The 17,583-nt window shown below is 49.4% G+C and overlaps 1 protein-coding gene across 2 annotated transcripts in view; it reads left to right on the top strand.

Annotated features, from left to right (window-relative positions):
• The window catches only part of SEPTIN2 (septin 2), a 321,415-nt gene extending 304,547 nt beyond the window's left edge, over positions 1-16,868 (top strand). For both annotated transcript variants that reach the window (XM_085633398.1, XM_085633399.1), the window contains exon 13: positions 16,198-16,868. The gene's annotated coding sequence lies outside the window, so the exon portion shown is untranslated. The remainder of the gene's footprint in view (positions 1-16,197) is intronic.
• The last annotated feature ends 715 nt before the right edge of the window (positions 16,869-17,583 follow it).

Genomic DNA, 17,583 nt, shown 5'->3' on the forward strand with positions numbered 1-17,583 from the left:
CATCCTTCAAAAGAGGAAGAGAGGCTCCACCGTCTGGACCCAAAACGTGCGCTCTCGTTCTACCTGAAGCGCACACGACGCTTCCGGGTGGATGACCAGTTCTTTGTTGGCTACGTGGGCGCCAAAAAAGGTCGGGCTGTGCACAAACGAACCATCTCTCGGTGGGTCGTTCTCTGCATCAAGGCCTGTTACTCGTTGGCTAAGAAGGAGCCTCCTGTGTGGCTGCGTGCCCATTCTACCAGGGCAACAGCAGCCACTGCCTTGGGACGCGGCATCCCCTTGCAGGACATTTGTCAGGCAGCTACGTGGGCCTCGCTGCACACGTTTACCAAGCATTACTGTCTTGACAGTCGGGTCCGGAGAGACTGCTTCTTTAACCGTTTTGTTCTCCGTGACTTTCTGGTGTAATATATTTGCAGACCCACCACCGGGGTTGGTATTGCTGGGGTATCTATTCTAAGGTAAGGAATCTATCACTAACGTGTCTCTTTCAGATGCACAAGTTACTACTTGTGTAACAATATATCTGTAAGAGACATTAGTTAGTGACCGATTCCTTACCGCCCCACCCATCCTCCCCGTTCTGCGAACTGATTTCTAGGGTTAAGGTCACCCCTTTCAGGGCCCTAGTTTTATGGCACCAGTGGTCAGTTTCTTGCATGGCTCTGTGTTCCTGGCGTGGAAAGTCGTGTACAGAACTGACGTCAGCGAGCATGGGTGGCGCCTAAGTAGTCTCCGTGACGTCAATTCGGCGCATCCGACGCCAGAGACGGACGCGGAGCAGCACGACACCACCCACCGACACGCAGGGGTACTGCTGACGAAAAACTTTCCGGAGCCAGTCTGACGCCTGGGGATATTCTAAGGTAAGGAATCCATCACTAACTAATGTCTCTTACAGATATATCGTTACACAAGTAGTAACTTGTGCATGCGCCCCGTCGGGCGTTCACAAGGAACCAAGGATCTCGCAGTGAAAGCTCGCACATGCACAAGGAGCCGATCGGAATGAAAAACCGATCCCGCTGCCCGCACATGCGCGAACCTCATGGCAGTAGAAATGGGACTGCTCCTCACGCGTGCAACGCTGGTCTGTCCCACTCCCGCTCCACACGCTAACTGTGCCACAGTGAGCACCAGTCAATTAAAACAAATGTCAACACCTCCAATATCACGCTCAGTAATTGCAATAACCGCTTAATCAAGACAATAAAATACACAGTTAATAAGAAGAAAAAGGACTTAACTCGCTGCTGCAGCAGCAAAGAAAGAGGAAGTGATATTGTCCCAGGGACATATATACCAATGGGCGCTAGGTGATTGGTGTATACTATGGAGGGGGTTGTCCTTCTGGGGTTATGCTATTTTAAAGTTTAATTGGCTGCTGTTTGTCAGTAAAGTAAAGAGAAGCATAATCTGAAGCCTCCATGAACTGACATAGAATCGTGGCCGCCTGCAGAGGGACCAGCTAGGCGCTATAGTGTGAGATGGGGAGAGGGAGGTAGTGACCTGGCGCTCGTGATAAACTGTGCTGCTGTCTGTGATTGGTGGTGGTCCCTGCTGCCCCTGTCCAAAGTACCACGCGCCAGTCGGAGCCCACCCCTAAGGTGCCATGTAGTCAGTGACCAGCAGGCTCTAGGCCAGGCTGGGTACCAAGGTCACACTGTGGTCAGCACCGGGCGATCTGTGCAGACAGGTGGATCACGGTGTCCGGGCCCTGATTGTATTAGATCTTTTAGCCGCTTTCAACACCATAGACCACACCGCCCTAATTAAGACACTTAGCTGCAGTCCTAAACTGGATTACATCCTGTCTGTGAGGCTACAATGCGTTGCTTTCCCTCCTCCTCCATCGCAGTGGGAGACACTGTGCTGTCCCGCAGCCTTCGATACTTAATGCAGTTTTTGTTTAAATTGTAGGTGTGCCTCTGGTTAGATCGCTCCTTCAGTATCGGTCCCACTTTGACATGTCTGTGGACAACAGTACGTTTTGTTTCGCCCATTGTCCAAGAGCCTTGTCTACCAGCCAGGATGCAGAGGCCTGTAACTGCAGCATTGGCTCCAACCCACCAGGCTCTGGGCCTCCAGGAAAGAACCAGTAAACAGGACCTAACTATATAAATCTAGTAGCAATAAATGGATAGAAATCTCTCAACCATAACAAAAACTCATGCATGGAGGGGTGGGGGGGGGGGTGGGGGTTTCCCTCATGTCTCACACCCCAGTTTTTACCCTCTCCTCTCCCCCCGGCTCTCTGCTACCCCAATGCGCCCGCTCACCCTAGAGGTGCCCAAAGCTCAAACAAATGTTTTTGTTTTGTGTGCAAAGGTCGAAATGATGGGATGACGAGTAAAGTAAGGGTGGAAGAAAAGGGTAGGGCACACGAACCGACAGCCCCTCTGACCAACTCTCCCCCTACCCACGGTCTTCTTTACTGAATTCAGCAAAAGCTGAGATAGACAGGACACTTGGTAGTACCCCCTAAGGTGCCCTCCAGTCACTGATGGAAGAGCGGCCATCTCAGAGGAGCACCCCAAGGTGCCCTGCAGTCAGTGGTGGAAGAGATGCTAGCTAACGGAAGCACCACCCAAGGTGCCCTCCAGTCACTTGTGGAAGAGATTCCCAGCTCACAAGGGAGCACCCCAAGGTGTCCTGCGGTCACGGATGGAAGAGGTGCCCAACTCACAAGCGAGCACCCCAATGTGTCCTGCAGTCAGTGCTGGAAGAGGTGTCCAGCTCACAAGGGAGTACCCCCAAGGTGTCCTGCAGTCAGTGCTGGAACAGGTGCCCAGCTCACAAGGGAGCACCTCATGGTGCCCTGCAGTCAGTGCTGGAACAGGTGCCCAGCTCACAAGGGAGTACCCCCAAGGTGTCCTGCAGTCAGTGCTGGAACAGGTACCCAGCTCACGAGGGAGCAACCCAAGGTTCCCTGTGGTCACGGATGAAAGAGGTGCCCAGCTCACTTGGGAGCACCCCGAAGTGCCCTGCAGTCAGTGATGGAAGAGGTGCCAAGCTTACAAGGGAGCACCCCTGTGGTGCCCTACAGTCAGTGATGGAAGAGGTGCCCAGCTTACAAGAGAGCACCCCCAAGGTGCCCTATGGTCAGTGATGGAAGAGGTGCCCAGCTCGCAAGGGAGCACCCCAAGGTGCCCCGCCGTTACTGATGGAAGAGGTGCCCAGCCCACAAGGGAGATCCCTCAAGGTGCCCTGCGGTCAGTGATGGAAGCGGGGCCCAGCTCACAAGGGAGATCCCTCAAGGTGCCTTGCGGTCAGTAATGGAAGAGGTGCCCAGCTCACAAGGGGCACCCCAAGGTGCCCCGCAGTCAGTGCTGGAAGAGGTGCCCAGCTCACTAGGGAGCATACCCAAGGTGCCCTGCAGTCAGTGGTGGAAGAGGTGCCCAGCTCACAAGGGGCACCCTCAAGGTGCCCTGCAGTCAGTGATGGAGGAGATGCCATCTCAGAGAGGCACCCGAAGGTGCCCCGCAGTCAGTGATGGAAAGGGTGCCATCTCAGAGAGGTGCACCCCACCCCCAGTTGTCCTGCAGTCCGTGATGAGAGATGCCAGCTCAAAGGAGTACCCTCCAAGTGATCCACAGTCAGTGCTAAAAGGGATGGCAGCTCAGAGAGGAGCACCTTCAAGGTGTTGTCCTTTGTCCCCAGCCAGACAATTTTCCCAGCAGTATAGAAGATTTAGGGACTCTTCTAGAGGGTTAGCTTAACAGCGTCAAGTGTTCTAGGCTACGCAGCAGCAAATACCGCCCTTTTGAGGGAAAGGCGTGGTTTCATCAAGGCTGTTCACACCAGATTGGACAGCTGTCCTCCTTCAACTCTTCCTCCGCTGCTGTAGCACCACAAGCCTCTTTGATTTCAGGAGATCCATCACATTAGACCAATGTGCCTCATGGGAACAGTCCAGCCCGAACTGCCAAGCCAGGTCTTCCCTGGACCAGTAACAAGCATCCTGGGAAGGTGTTTAGGGGAAACACCCCTCATCAGCCAGTTCAGGCTGGACTGTTCCCATGAGGCACAGGGTCAAGACTGATTTGCATATGGCTGGGTCCAATCTGGTGTGGCGAAGTGAGCTAAAGAACGATGATGGATTCAACCCAGGTCTATGACTAGGGGTAAGTGGCTGAAAAGTTTCAGCACTCCATCCATCATCTCCCTCTGTTTGCTTTGTTCGCCCCAAGTTGGCAGGCTTTTCCCAGACGTGGGTCCCTTGCTCACTTTGCCACTGGATTCAAGCTAGCCTGGCTGATGAGGGGTGTTACCCCCAAAACGGCCAGGATGCTTGTTTCCGGTTCAGGCAGTTCCGTCTGGACTGTTCCCATGAGGCACAGGGTCAAGACTGATTTGCATATAGCTGGGTCCAAACTGGGGTGGGAAAGTGAACTGAAGAACGATGATGGATTCAACACCACTTTTTACCCTGGACAAATTGGTGCTGCAAACTCAGGCTGCCTTCCCGGGAAAGATGGCTCACTCTTCCTTATTGTGCAGTCTATCATCTGGCAGATATTTTTAGCTCAGACACATTCCTCAAAAGAGAAATTCCCACCGGTTTGGTCCTAGAAGGGCCTTGAACTTCCACATGGATTGTACAAGAGACCATTGTGTAGGTGATCAGCTCTTTGTGGTGTGCACTTGTATCAAGAAAGGCAAGATGGTGTAAAAAATGGCTTTGTCCAGCTCGATAGTCCTGTGCATTATAATATGCTACATTCTGGCTATGAATGAACCTCCAGAAGGCCTTCAGGCTCATTCCACCACAGCCAAGACTGCAACAACAATGGCATTGGCCGGTGGCGGTTCTTGACATTTTGCCAGGCTGTGACATGGGTGCCAGTGAACACATTCACAACATGTTAGTGCTTTAACACTCAAGTCTCATGGGAGCGCCAATTTGCCTACTTAGTCCTGCTAGCCTTGCTGAACTAAGTCGACTCCTCACACCCTACAACTTTGGGAGATATGGCTGTGGTATGTGTTCTAAAGGTGCAGAATCTAGTTTTGGTAGTATCCATCAGAAGAACACATTTTGGTAACGCCCCTTTTAGTAGTTACTCTGCCGTAGATTCCTCACTGCCCTCCCACGTCTCTATTCTGTGTTGTGGCCTCCGAACATCCAGTTGGGTTTCGGCCACTGTCACCTGCAGTTTGTTTGAAGTGCTCTGCACCCGAGGACGCAGAATGAAAAGATTCAGAAGCTAACACCAGAACCAGGGGTGGATTTATTGGCAGCTCTGCTCTGCCACTTTGTGGCGATGTCAAGTCACTGCATAGCCATATGGCGCCACCTACCGGTGGAAATATTCTGAAGGTGGGAAATCTGCCATTAGAGGGCATATCCACCAGAAAGACGTCTACTGAAGGTATGTAACGAATAGTTTCTTACCTGTCGGTGTAGTTTTGCAGCTTGAAGATCTTTCTGGATTCACTATGCTGTGCATTATTCCGCGATCTTGTGGTTGGGTCCGGATTCGTAGTCTTTTCTTTGGTTTTTTTTTTTTTTTTGTAGCCCAGGTGGGCGTCGACGTACACCATTTGGTGCACCTCCCGTGACGTCGTCGTGCTTCCTGCGGAAGTCCCACCTTTGGGGCGCCATCTTCGGGTTCTTTTTTCCTTTCCTCCTTTTTTTTTTTTTTTTTCTTTTTTTTTTTTTTTTTTTTTTTAACCCTAGGCGATTGATTAATCCTTCTTGTTCCTTTATCTGTATGTTTGTATTTCTTTGATCTTTTCCATTTTACCCCCTCTTCCTCCAGCCTCATCTTCCTGGCGGAGGTGGGTGGGTTCGCTAGTGAATCCAGAAAGATCTTCAAGCTGCAAAACTACACCGACAGGTAAGAAACTATTCGTTTTGCAGCGTGAATCTTTCTGGATTCACTATGCTGTGCATCGATTTTGTAGCGGTTTTCCTAGTTCTGTGGCGGCTGGGTGGTAGATGAGCGTTGGTCGTTGAAAATGTGCTGAAGCACCTTCTGTCCAACCTGTGCCTCCTTGTTCATCTGAATGTCCACGCAGTAGTGTTTCGTGAACGTGTGCACAGATGCCCAAGTTGCCGCGAGGCATATGTCCTGGATGGGCGTGTTCGCCAGGAAGGCCACGGTGGCCCCTTTCTTCCTTGTGGAGTGAGCCTGCGGCCCCTCCGCTAGCTCCTGTCCAGCCTGTTTGTGGCAGAATTGAATAGTGAGGGCAATCCACCTTGCGATGGTGCCCTTAGTCACTGGTCTACCCATGAAGCTAGTAGCAAAGGACACAAACAGCTGTTTCGACTTCCTGAGTTCCTTGGTTCTCTCAATGTAGTGCATCACCGCTCTTCTGGCATCGAGGGTGTGCAGTGCCTTTTCTGCGTTTGTAGTCGGGTTTTGGAAGAAACTTGGTATCTGGATAGCCTGATTTATGTGGAACGCCGACACTACCTTTGGCATGAAGTGTGGGTCCGTTCTCAGGACTATTCTATCTTTGTGAATCTGAATGTAGGGTTCCTGCAGCGTTAGTGCTTGAAGCTCGCTCACCCTGCGTAGTGAGGTTATGGCCACCAGAAAGGCTGTTTTCATAGTCAACATCTGCAGTGTGGCCTTGTGAATGGGTTCAAACGGTGCCTTCATGAGCTCAGTCAGGACCACATTCAGATTCCATGCCGGCGGCGGCAACCTTTTCGGGGGGGCCATCCTTTTGGCTCCTTCCATGAATCTCCTCACCACCTGCGAGCTGAAGAAACTTCCACCTTTTTCACCTCTGGTGTAGGCCACGATGGCCGCTAGGTGTACCCTTAGTGAGCTCGAGCAGAGGTTACTCTTTAGAAGGTGTGTGAGGTACCTCAGTACTGTTGAGTCTCTTGTCATTCTGTTTTGCAGGCCCTTTTTCCGGCACCACACAGTGAACCTCTTCCATTTTGCGCTGTAGCATTTTCGTGTAGTTGGTTTCCTCGCCTCCCGTAGCACTCGCATCGTGCTCGGCGGCAATCTTAGGTGCGCGAACTCTATGTCTTCAGGAGCCATGCCGCCAGGTTGAGGGTCTCTGGCTCTGGGTGCAGGACCTCTCCGTTTTGCATTGAGAGCAGGTCCTTCCTCCTCTCGAACCTGTATGGGTCGCCTTGTGCCATTTCTTGAATTTGTGAGAACCATGTCTGCCTCGCTCACTGCGGAGCCACCAGGATCAGGGTCATGTTGCTGGTTCTGCACTTGTCGAGCACTCTGTGCAACAGGGGTATCGGTGGAAAGGCGTAGGCAAATGTCCTCGACCAGCTTATCCATAGGGCATTTCCCTTGGATTGCTGATCTGGTTGCCTGGACGCGAAGCTTTGGCATTTTGCATTGTGGCGTGTTGCAAAAAGGTCTATTGTGGGAGTCCCCCATCTCCGGAAGAGTTTCTCCGTTTCCTGGCCATTGAGCTCCCACTCGTGTGATGCTGAGGTCTGCCTGCTTAGCCAGTCTGCCTCCACATTGTCCTTCCCCGGTAGGTGAATTGCCAGTAGATCTATCCTGAGAGGTATGGCCCATCTCCAAATCTCCTGAGCTAGGGATGAGAGCGGGAACGACTGTGTCCCCCCTTGTTTGTTGATGTAGAACATCGCCGTGGTGTTGTCTGTTTGGACCAACACCCTCTTGTTGAACAGGTGCCTCTGGAATGCCTTCAGGGCTAGCAGGATTGTTTTCAACTCGAGGTAGTTGATATGGCGGACCGCATCTGCTGGGGCCCATAGACCCCTCACTCTGAGGTTGTCCATGTGCGCTCCCCATCCCTTCTGCGATGCGTCCGTGGTAATGGTCACTGTTGGGATTGGTGGTGTCAGGCTTCTCCCTGCTGTTATGTTGCCTCTGTTCCACCAAGTTATCTCCTCCTGCACTGCGTGCGTAACAACCACTAGATCCTCCCAGCTTCCGTTTGCTTGTGACCATTGTTGTTGTAGCCATTCCTGGAATGGTCTCATGTGCAGGCGTACATTCGGCACCAGCTGGATACAGGACGCCATCATCCCCATCATCTTGCTCACAGCCCTCACTGTCAGAGCTCGCCCCTTCTGGTAGAGCTTCGCCTCCTTCAGTAGAGCCTCTGTCCTCCTCTCGCTGGGCACTACTGTACTGTTGCGGGAGTTGATCTTTGCCCCCAGGAAAATCTTCACCTGCTCTGGTTCCATCGATTTTCCCCAGTGGATCGAGAATCCCAGTTTTGTGAGGGTGTCTGTTACGCGTTTTGCGTGCCTCTCGCACTTTCCGCGTGAGTTTGCCTTGACCAGCCAGTCGTCCAAGTAGGGGTAGACATGTATTCCCTGCCTTCGTAGGTGCGCCGCTACCGCCGACAGGCATTTTGTAAAGACCCTTGGTGCTGATTTTAATCCGAAGGCCAGGGTCGTGAACTGGTAGTGTTCTTGTTCGATGTTGAATCTTAGAAGGCCCTTGTGCCTTCTGTTTATTGGGATGTGAAGATAGGCATCCTTGAGGTCCACGGTGACCATGAAGTCCCCTTCCCTTATCTGTGGTAGAACCTCCTGCAGTGAAGTCATTTTGAACCTTTGCGTTCTGATGAACTTGTTTAGGTAACGGAGGTCTAGAATGGGTCTGAGGTCTCCGTCTACCTTCGGAACCACGAAGTAGTTTGAGTAGACCCCTTTGTTGCGTTCTCTGAACGGCACTGTCTCTATGGCTCCCTTTTGCAGGAGTTTCCGCGTTTCTTCTCTGAGTATTGCCAGTTCTTGGGCCGATCTCAGTCTTCCCCTTGGTTTCCTGTTTGGAGGTCTTTTCTCCAAATCTACGCAGTACCCGTACTGCACAACGTTCCGTATCCACTTGTCTGTGGTTATACGCCGCCACTCCTGAAGGTAGAACCTCAGTCTTCCGCCTACTGGTGTCGTATGCTCGTAGGCTCTTGAATTTTCTCTTCCCCCTGATGACACTTTTTTGCACCTCACCCTTGGGGTCCTGACGAGGGTAGGCGTCCTCTTGCGTGCTGAGTCACTTTGTCGAGGGCTGTTCGCCCCCTCTCCTCCTTTGGCCACGTCCGTTCCCTCTCCCGCGAAAGGACTGGCCCCGAGGTTGATATTGCCAGGTTTGCTTCTGTTGACCTTGTCCGTGACCTTCACCCTGCTGACTTTGTTGGAACGCCTGGTGCGACGTCCCCTGCTGGCTTCCTCCCCTACCGTAGGGTCTTCTCGAGGGATTTCCTCGCCTCATTCCCCTCAGCTGTAGGGCCCCCATGGACCTCGCCGTCTCGTTTTCTTTTTCAGCTGGGTGAGCTTGTCGTCCACTGTTGCTCCGAACAGTGTCTCTCCATTGAAGGGGGTGCCAAGGATGTTCTGCACTTCCGGTTTGAATCCCGAGATTCTTAGCCATGCATGCCTCCTCTCTGTGACCCCTATGGCCATGAGTCTTGCTGAAGTCTCTGCCCCATCCAACGCCGTCTTTATACAGGAGTTGGCGATGTTTTTGCCTTCATCTATCAGGTGAGAGGCTCTCTGCCGGAATTCTTCGGGGAGGTGCTTTACTAACTCCCCCATCTCATCCCAGTGCTGGTACTGGTGTCTATTGAGGAGTGCATTTGAATTCGCCATGCGCCAGTGCATTGCGGCGTTCCTCTCGACCTTTCTTCCTGTGAGGTCAATCCTCCTGCTCTCCTTATCCGGGGGTGGGCCCGAAGTTGCTGGTACGTTGGCCCTTCTCCTGGCCGTGGAGGCTATGATGGAGTCCGCGGTCACGCTACCCTTGATGTAAGGGGGGTCCAGGGAGGAGTGCTTATATTTCTTCTCTGTCCTGGGCGTGATCGACCGGCAGGTTGCAGGTTCCTTGAAGGCTTCTCTCCCCTGATTCATCACGCTTTGTAGCATGGGGAGGAACTGGCTCCTTGTCTGGATGGGGAGCAGTGTCTCGACGAGAAAATCGGCTTTCGGTTTCTCCTCGTCGAGTTTGACGCCGAAGGCCATTGCTGCGCTCCTGACCACCATATTGTAGACCCCGATGTCGTCGGGTGGCGAAGGCCTCGAAGGGTACGTGTCCACGGGCTCTTCCGGGTTTTCGGTGTCGAGATCGTGCCATTTGACGTCGTTGCTGGTAGATGCCGCCGATCTGTAGAACGACCGTTGGTCTTCTTCCTCGGCTTCTTCCTCATAATAGGGCTCTTCTTCCTCTTCGAGTTCCCTTGTCAGCCCTTCGGCGTCGAACTCGTCTTCGACCTCCTCGACGTCCGCCGATGGAACCGTTGAAATCTTGAATTCCTTCATTCTGGCGTCGAACTCCTTCTTTCTTTGAAGGATGTTCTCCATTTCGGCCTCGAGCCGCCTCTTCTTCTTCTCCATCTCGGAGATGCTTTCGGCGTCGACCGCGGGTCTTTTCGATGAACCTTGCGTCGACGTCGAACGTTCTTTCTGCGTCGATCGGCCCGTTTCATGGGATGCTTTCGACGACCCTTGCCTTTCGGCGTCTTTCGGCACCGGGGAGTCCTTATCTAAGGATCCGCTCGGCCTCTTGTCCGTGGTTCCCCCTTTGGACGTCGAAGTTTTCGGCGCCGGGGCTCCCTTCGTGGACTTTGACTCAGATTTTCTCGAGTCACCCTCGTGTTGTTGAGGTACTTTTTGTTTTGCGCTCGACGATTCTCTTACCTCGTCTTCTTTTTTCATGTCGGTCTCTACGACCGTGAAGTTTTCGGCTGTCTCGGCGACGTTGTCCTCGTCGTCTGAGGAGAGGCCCAGAGCGTAGAGCGTCGGGGGCTTCCCCTTGCCGTCCATGCTGGCGTTGGCCCTTCTCTGCCGCTCTCTCACCCTGAGTGTCTTCGGCGCGAAGGCTGAGCAGGCGTTGCAGTCGATACTCTGGTGATCGACCGGTAGGCAGAGGTTGCAGACCGGATGCTGGTCTCTCTGCGCGAACTTGTGGTGGCAGTTTGGGCAGAACTTGAATGGCGTCTTGTCCATTGCGCTCAGGGTCTCTGAGCGTGCATTCTCCAAGGCCGTCGAAGAAAAAGGGCGCTGGTCCTCCTTTCTTCGCGCTCCTGATGAAATCTTTTCCTTTCCTGATATCTTCTAGTGTTTCTATCGACGAAACTCGCTTTTCTTCCTTCTTCCTTCGAGTGTAATTCTGGAGCTTCCCGATGACGATCCAGACCCAACGGCGGAAAAAAGAATCTGAAGATGGCGCCCCAAAGGTGGGACTTCCGCAGGAAGCACGACGACGTCACGGGAGGTGCACCAAATGGTGTACGTCGACGCCCACCTGGGCTACAAAAAAAAAAAAAAAAAAAAGAAAAGACTACGAATCCGGACCCAACCACAAGATCGCGGAATAATGCACAGCATAGTGAATCCAGAAAGATTCACGCTGCAAAACTTGTTCATTACTGCTGTCAGTTTTTCGTGTGACTGATTTCAACGATTTATCAATCAACTTTATTTAGACTATTCTGTTTTTTGTGTCCCAGCAGTCCTATTTCTGTTAGGTAGGGAGCATTTTAATCCCACACATTTTCTGTATACAGTAAGACACATGATTTCCAATTTTTCCTATATATATATATATATATATATATATATATATATATATATATATATATATATATATATATATATATATATATATATATATATATATATATATATATCCCGCGCCTCACGGCCCAGTGAGGGCTGAAGGAACTTTCACTTACCACATCCCATTGGGGCAAGAGTTTTGGCAGCAAGACACTACAAATCCCAGAAGGCATTGGGTGAAGAACCAACGATCCCATTGGAGGAAGATTATTTGAATAAATGTCAGCTGCCATATCAGTTACTGGAGTCAGCCTATGATTAAGGATACGTCCGAAACGCGTCAGGCTCAGTGAGTGGTTGGAGCGCTGGCGGTGTCTGAGCAAGATTGCAGTCTCCCGAGTGCACCCTCAAGTGTTGAGCACTCGTATGGGAATATTTTCGCGCCGGCTCAGGCGTAGGAGGGCAGCACCACCCTTGGATCAAGGAAGGGGCCACAGCGTGAAATCACGTCGTCGCTACATGTGGGGAGAGTGCTTATAAATATGGACATTGCCCGCGCCTCACGGCCCAGTGAGGGCTGAAGGAACTTTCACTTACCACATCCCATTGGGGCAAGAGTTTTGGCAGCAAGACACTACAAATCCCAGAAGGCATTGGGTGAAGAACCAACGATCCCATTGGAGGAAGATTATTTGAATAAATGTCAGCTGCCATATCAGTTACTGGAGTCAGCCTATGATTAAGGATACGTCCGAAACGCGTCAGGCTCAGTGAGTGGTTGGAGCGCTGGCGGTGTCTGAGCAAGATTGCAGTCTCCCGAGTGCACCCTCAAGTGTTGAGCACTCGTATGGGAATATATATATATATATATATATATATAATATATATATATATAGTTTGCCACAAATAATTTCCCCCCTCAGAGTTGTATAAGCGGCCACTGTTGGTGTAGGGACGTATTTCAGACTTTTCAGCTCGCACGGAGCCGCTGTATAACACTATTCAGCACTGTTCGCCCGTTGAGGCCGAAGTAGAAGTAACTCCTGGGGACTAGTTACATGAACTGAAACAGTTGTATACAGTGGAGTGAATGTGAATGGGCTGCACTGCAAGAGACCATGTAAGGTTGTAACCCCGCCCCCAGGACTTTATAGGCTGCTCCAAATTACTTTGGTTTTTCTGTGGGGTACGGTGATGGGAGGAAGAGACCCGCTCCTTCCTCGTAATCCTTCCCCTTTAAGCCCCTCCCCCTTTTTAAGTCCCCATTTCCTCTTTACCCGTATCACCCAACGGTGGACATTTTTCAAATGTTGACTGGTCTTTTATTTAATTCGCAGGTTTTTCTGGCTGGCTGACTCTGAAGCTAAACCTTTTGTGGTGTTACTTTTTTCTATATCTACAGTCATATGGTTATTTACATTTGTCAGTGGATACCATGGTTTTTGTAGTCAATCAGTGCTTTAAATGGGCAGGTACTATCCGGTACTCAGTACCTGCACTTCTTTAATTTGAAAGGGAGAGTACCTCCACATCCCAGCACTGCTGCAGTGCATTTAATTACACAGTGCCTGGACTTCTAAATTTCCATTTAAAGAACTAGTTATTCTGCACAAACCATAGCATTCACTGGCATATTTCAAAATAAGCATTGACAAAGCCAGCCGATATGGCCTTTGCATGCTAGTGCAATTTATTGGATTTTTATTTCAAGCATATGCTTCAAAAAGCAAAATTGCAGCCACCTGAATGCGGCCGCCATAGCCTTTCAATCAAAATATCAAAATATTAAAAAATAAATAAACATTCAGTATAGTAGTTTTGTTACCAGTTAGATTTATGTTTTAATGACTAGCCTTTCTTTCAGTTGTTTCATGTAACTAATTATTTGTGAATTAGGCAAGGCTATATCGCCGCATAAGCAAACAAATCGTAGACAGATGCAAAGTTACGAGGCAACTTAAACTCTTCATAAGAACAACTTTGAAGAAGGCGAAAAAAACTATTTAAAGTTAATATGAACAGTAGGTGCACTTTGAACCACATTTGTCACTGAAGAGAAATAAACCCATTTAAGGTGGATGTGAGCAATGTACACTGGCTTTCTGGGGTCCCTCAAGGTGAAGGAAGTCAGCAGGACGAATGTGTTGACCCATCATCTGTTGTATATGCTCTGATGTGCGGAAGCAAAAATTGAATGACCGTTTAGGAGACCACGGCTGTGGCCCTCAAAAGCTCTACGGCATATGTGTATTGTGTATGAACGCAGCCTGAGAGCAGCGACGCAGGCGGGTCCTGAAGACGTTTTTTCAGGTGTTGTGGCTAGAGGCATATTCATCCTAAGATTCAGAGATCTCCAAAAATGATTCTAATGCTCATGTCATAATTGTCTACTCAAGATGCCAGTTATGAGATTAATGAAAAGCATTTAAAATTTCTTCAAAAATGTGATAGTACAGTTTTCTTGTTTCACAGAGCGCCTTGACAGATCTCCTTTGAATTAAAATAGAATGAAATATTACGAAAAAGCTGCGTGGAAGCAGTTGTCTGCCTAAAAATAAGAAATGTTTGACTGAAGTTCATTTCAAGAAACATATTTTTGGGGGTGTGATCATCACAGTTGAAGCTCTGCACTCCTCACTGCGCATTGGTCCTTGCTGGAAGTCACGTTTCACAGCATGTAATTTTACCTCCATGGCGTGATGCAACCTTCCAAGCAGCATAGAAATGGTCTGATAGCTCCCCTCCATCCCTCTATGGAGGTTCTTAGTTCTAGTCTCCAGGCAGCTCTAGAGACTGTTTGATATCTTGCCTCCCTCCCACTCTAGAGATTCTTGGTTCTAGCCTCCAGGCAGCTCTAGAGATGGTCCTATATCTCTCCTCCATCGCGCTCGATAGATTCTTAGTTCTAGCCTCTAGGCAGCTCTAGAGATGGTTTGATATCTCAACTTAATCCTGCTCTAGAGATTCTTAGTTCTAGCCTCCAGGCAGCTCTGGAGACTGTCTGATAGCTCGCCTCCCTCCCGCTATGGAGATTTAGCTCTAGCCTCCAGTTAGCTCTAGAGATGGTTTGATATCTCAACTTCATCCTGCTCTAGAGATTCTTAGTTCTAGCCTCCAGGCAGCTCTGGAGACGGTCTGATATCTCACCTCCCTCCCGCTACGGAGATTTTTAGTTCTGGCCTCCATGCAGCTCTTGAGAATGTTTACTAACACGTTAGTGCAGCTCTAAAGACCACATAACGTCTTGTCACTAAATGTGAGATTCTCATGGCGCATAGACTGGGCACCGTAGAACTTATCCACATGCCTAGACTGCTGCACTGGTGGCTGCCTGAACACTGCTAGAGTCCTGTACAAGATACAAAATGTCACCTCGAACCAGGGAGAAACTTGGAACATAGTGAACGTACGATGAATGAGAATCCATCGTGCCTTGACTCGGGAATGGGGCTTGTTTCCACCAATGGGCTTGTTTCTGTCGTGGCACGTGCAGAAATATCTATCCAAAGATGAGAAACAATTCCTGAGAAGAGACTGTCCCATCTACTGCCGACCCCCCCCCCCGCCACCCCCCCAAATGTTTTGAAAATGTAACCTATCCAGAGAACAAACTTGCAAGTGAGGTCTGTCTGAGGACCTGTCTTCCAAGCATCAGATGTTTGTAGACTGTACCCACCTCAAAGACCCCACTCCACAAGGTAGGTTCCTGGTGGTTGACTTGGACCCAACCACCTAGGTTTCAGGTAAAAGTCAGCCAGGCAAAAGAGGTTTGTCCAAGCAAGGTACCTTCCACGCTTCCCCACACTGGAGATCCAACTACGAATGGAAGAGAGCTTGGACTTGGCATAGACCAGGCCAGATAAAGTGTGCCTGGAGGTCTTCAAGGAAAGGAACATCCAACTCTTGGAGATGGCTTCCAAACATTGCACGTTTGGAACATCTCAGAACTGTACCCAACCCAAAACCCCCACTCCAGAGGGAACAAGTGGGGAGTGGGCTGTATGTCTTGAGTTCCACCCACATTCTGTACCCAACCCCAAAACCCCACTCCAGATAGAATAAGTGGTGAGGGGGCTGTATATCTTGAGTTCCACCCACATTCTGTACCCAACCCCAAAAGCCCCACTCCAGAGGGAACAAGTGGGGAGTGAGCTGTATGTCTTGAGTTCCACCCACACTATGTACCCAACCCAAAACCCCCACTCCAGATAGAATAAGTGGGGAGGGGTCTGTATGTCTTGAGTTCCACCCATATTCTGTACCCAACCCAAAAAACCCACTCCAGAGGGAACAAGTGGGGAGGGGACTGTATGTCTTGAGTTCCACCCACATTCTGTACCCAACCCAAAGACACCACTCCAGAGGGAACAAGTGGGGAGGGGGTTGTGTCTTGAGTTACATCCAGATTTTTACCAAAGGTGTGCCAGGCAAGGAAGGTCTGTTTCGAGAGATGCCTTCCTATCGCACGTGTAGAACTGTACCCACCTTGGATACCCCACTACAGGGGAAGGAGCTTGGGGTTCACCGAAACCCAACCACCTATTGTTGACGGAAGGTGTGCGCCCCGTGTTTCATGCATACTCCATACGACCCCAGTGTAACCGCCGAGAAGGTTGTGTTTTGTGTTGGGATTCACATTTAGCACCTGTGGAAAGGCGGGTTGTGTGAATGGGGATAAAAGTACAGTTCATAAAGGTGTTTGAGCAGAAAATGTTAAAAATGTGTCTTTGTTTCCTCCTCAGCGTTCTTCGCTTTTTAATGACAGACCCAGGCTGCCGTATACTTGAACACTATTGAAGATGCACCAGTATCACTCCAGGGGCAACTTTTGAAGGTGGGGGCTGGACCAAACCCCCCAAAGAAACATCATCTTGGAGCACGTTGGCGGAAACGAATACTGTAGATTTTTCCCTTATGCGTATTTCCAGCGCCATTCGAGCATTTTCTAACCAGGTGTTCGTACTTGGTATATTCCTCTTGCATATCCTTTTTTTTTTATTTTTATTAACATAGACTATAAATATCTAAATATATAAGGATGTAATTTCCAACTATGAATATACAACACTATTTCTACGAGAGCTGTTTTATATGGGCCCTTCACTTTTTTTATATTTGTTTTTTATGACTCTTTTGACAGTTTCAAGAGCAGATGCACACAAGATCTTTTTTGCATTGCACAGCCATCTGTACCGATGTGCAGATGTCATATTTATACTTTACTTGCTCCACTTTTTAGACATACTGTATGTTTTAGTGTGCTCTGTCAGTATCATAATCACAGTTTTGTACTCACATCTTTCTCTGTGCCGGTTAAGCAGCCATGCTGAGAGTTCAGTTCACAGCCCCGGCGCTTTTTAATATCGATACTTTGGCGTTGAAATAAAAGATATCCAGCGAATATGCCCAAAAAGTTGTTACTCTTTATTTGCGTAGATCAGTGGTATTGTATGACTAATACATTTTCTTAAACAGTTTGCAATCTCAGGGGGAGAGGGCATGATGTGGCGAATTAGTATTTCAAGGATTCAAGTAGCAAATTGTTGGGACAATGTACCTGTTATTCCATGAACATGTTTATGTACATTATGCAATATCTGAGCAGGGTTTTTAACTCCTCATTTCCCAATGGTTTGAAGAACTCGCGTAAACAAAAGTTGACATTTCTATTATTTAAAATCGGTAGTTCAAAGAACTTGTCATTTTCATTAATGAACATTGGATTTCCAACATTTGGAGGACTTGAAAAAAATAAGTATTTGTTGCACTTACAAATTACTCGTGGTTAAAGACTCCCGGATTATTGTTTTCCCATAATACCTACATGGGAGAATGAGATCATACAATGCACACCTGTTCAACTTCCACCAAGCACGAGATTGTGTTTTTCATTGAGTCAAGCACTCATCCACTGCCTTGATTCCTCTCAACCCTCTTTGCTGCCCTCAGTGTTGTCCTTCTCAGGCAGTCTCTTTTGGAGGCTGATTGGGTCAGGTCTGATGACGGTGGACGAGTTGTGTTGGAGAGAAATGCACGTCTCTGATGATCACCCTACTGGGTTACTTATATTCGTCACTGAAAATTCACTGCTTTACACATGGCAGAGATGTGCATTTTTTCCCTATAGT

This window comes from Triturus cristatus, chromosome 11 (genome assembly GCF_964204655.1).
Source record: "Triturus cristatus chromosome 11, aTriCri1.1, whole genome shotgun sequence".
Lineage (NCBI taxonomy): Eukaryota > Metazoa > Chordata > Amphibia > Caudata > Salamandridae > Triturus > Triturus cristatus.